Raw genomic sequence first — 3,248 nt, forward strand, 5'->3', positions numbered from 1 at the left:
CACAGAACAGGTATTCCAAATACCAGCAGGGTCACCGATGGTAGACAGGTTTCAGCAGGGTTTCCAAACTAAGACAGACTAGGAAGAAAGGCCTGGTGAGCTACTTCTGAAAATCAGCCAATGGAAAGCAGATGGATCACAACAGAACATTGGCCAACTAGCTTGCTTTAGGCACATCATCAGGAGAGATGAATGGCTGAAGGACAACATTGTGTTTGGTGAAGCAGAGGGCCAGCAAGAGTGGGGGAGACCCTTGGTGAGATGGATTTTCACACCAGCTGCAAGGATGGACTTGGAAATGCCAGTGTTCATGAGAATGACTCAGGACCAGGTAGCATGTTGTTCTGATGTACAAAAGATCTCACTGAGTTGGAGTCAACTCAAGGGCAGCTATCTGTAGCTCCTACCTACCTACCTACCTACCTCTCTGTCCGTCCATCTATCCATGCATCCGTCCATGCATCCATCCATACATACATATATATATTCATCCATCCATCCATCCATCTGTCCGTCTGTCATCTATCCATCCATCCAACCAGCCATCCATCTACTGTCTGTCTACCTATCACCCATCCATCATCCACCCATCCATCCTTCCATCTGTCCATCTGTCTGTTTGTCCATCCATCTACCCATCCACATATCTGTCTAACATCTGTCTATATACCAAGCAATATAGCCTTGATAGACAGGCTTTAGCAAGAGACAGGATTCAGGATTTACATATATCCACTGGCAGTTTAATTATGGGGTGCCTTTTCAGATCTATGACACTTTTTTCTCTAGGAAACATTTGTTCTACTGAAGGACAATAATGACATGTTATCTGACAGTGCCTCCTTCTTGGGTAGGCTTCATGCTTAGATAGGAAGGGGCTTGGTACAGTGGTCTGGAGCTGGCTTCATTTCTTATTCACCTTGAAGATGAAGTTTTCTTTCCCTTACTTTTGAGAGAGGAGTTGAAGTAAAACGTGTCTTTACCGTATTTAACAAGAATTATGTTATCGTTGTTAGTTGCCCTGGAGTCGATTCCGAGTAGAACTGCTCCATAGCATTTCCAACGGCTGTGACCTTTCAGAAGCAGATTACCAGGCTTGTCATCCGATGCACCTTGCGTGAGTTTAAATCGCCAAACTTCCCGTTAGTAGTGGGGCTTACATTTTGTGCCAACAAGGGACTCCTAAATAAGAATACTGGACACGTTCAATCTAAAATATTCATCTTAAAAGAAATCCTGTAAAACCTTGACCTTTAGCTCCCAGGGGTCAATTTCAAGTGGTTCAAAAATTTATACTAGAAATATTCCCAAGAGTCAACTACGAGGCTGTGATTTTGCTAAGCTCTGCATATGCATCCAGGAGTAAAAGAGCACGGACCTTGCCGTTTCAGTTCGAATGACATCTTCCTCACAAATTCTAATACCCCTTGTTTCTAACGGAGTTAGCTCTGTAAACCAGTTTGTCACTCTGGACACAAAATACCTCCCTTCATTTGAAGTAGGATTCTTCCTTGAGGGGGCAGTGGGGATTTGGTGGTAGAATTTCCACCTTCCATGCAGGAGACCTGGGTTTGATTCCCAGACAGTGAGCCTCAGGGTAGCCATCACAGGATTTCAAATACCATTAGGGTCACTCGTGATGGACAGGTTTCAGTGAAGCTTTCAGACTAAGACAGACTAGGAACAAAGGCCTGGTGATCTACTGAAAGCCAGCCAATGAAAATCCTGTGGATCACAATGGTCTGATCCCAGTGTACATAAAGTGGCCGTGAGTCAAGGGCCAACCCAAAGGGAGATAATAACAACAACAATATTTGAGGAGTCCCAGCTACTTTTATGGAGCCCTGGTGGCACACTTGTTAAGAGCTACGGCTGCTAACCAAAAGGTTGGCAGTTCGAATCCACCAGCTGCTCCTTGGAAACCCTATGGGGCAGTTCTACTTTGTTCTACAGGATCGCTATGACTCGGAATCCACTCAACGGCACCTCACAACAACAAGAAGCTGCTTTTAAAAGATCCTTCTCTCTTCTTGAGTCCTTTTCAGATTCATTTCCCACTTCCTGTCCTTCCTCATTTTAGATCCGATAGAAAATGTGCCTACCTCAGCATTTTCAGATCACTTCTGCACAGTTGTTTTTACTAAGCGGTGTTCTTTGTATATATTTTTATACTTATTTCATAAATATTTAGGCTATATGTTAACATTAAGCATTCTTGGCATATCACCACCAAACTTGAAGCCGTCGGATATTCAGTAAATGTTGACGGACATTATATCCTTTGAGTGCACTCTTGATGCTCGCTTTGGGAGAAAGTAAACGTCACCTCCCAAATGCATTCTTTTTCTCCAATTTAAGGTCTTAGCAACTGACATGATTAGTGTAGAATAATTAATTAAGATTAACTGAGTTACTTAATAGTCACGAAAGCATCAATGTTTTCTGTTGGAAAATTAAGCAATGTAATTTGCTTTTGATCATCACTGATGACTATAGAAGTACATATCTCCAAGGCGAAGGGTTCTAAATATTTCATCAATGTGCTGAATCGTTTAAGCTGGAATCTGGTTTACTGATACCTGATGCTTTAAAGAACACAGAAATAAACACGTTGCATTATTAGGAAAATTGAAAGAATGTTTCCAGTGGAGTTACTACATCAAAAGAAAACGTTTTAACTAAAGAAAATGACCGGTCACTCTCTGAATTCCTGAGGCATGTCTAAAAATCCTGCAACAATGAAAACAGCCAGTGGTTATTAGGTTTGAGCTGCAGTGGAGTCTGGCAGAGAGTCAGGGAAAGAAAACAATACAATTTGAACACTATCGCAAAGCCCTTGCTTGGAATCTATCCTAAGGAAATCATCAGATTTAGAGAAAGATTTATATATGAGCATCTTCATTATAGTTTTATTTATAATAGTGATACTCTGAAACAAGTCCAAGTTCTCAACAGCATAAAACAAGTTGAATGAGTTCTAGAGTCATATCCAGCCACTGAAATTCATATTAAAAATATATATACACCACATCTGAAATTTTTTAAAACTGAGCATTTTTTGAAGCAAAATGAAAAATTGCAGGTACAGGATGATGCTAAACGTGTAAACATTTCATGGATGCATATATTGCATATAAATGAGTATGTACATAAATGATTAGAGTCCTGGGTGATACTAATGGTTAAGCGCTGAACTACCAGCTGAAAAGGCTGCCGATTTGGACACATCCAGAGGCTCCTAGGAAGGC

The sequence above is a fragment of the Loxodonta africana genome, chromosome Y (genome assembly GCF_030014295.1).
Source record: "Loxodonta africana isolate mLoxAfr1 chromosome Y, mLoxAfr1.hap2, whole genome shotgun sequence".
Taxonomy (NCBI): Eukaryota; Metazoa; Chordata; class Mammalia; order Proboscidea; family Elephantidae; genus Loxodonta; species Loxodonta africana.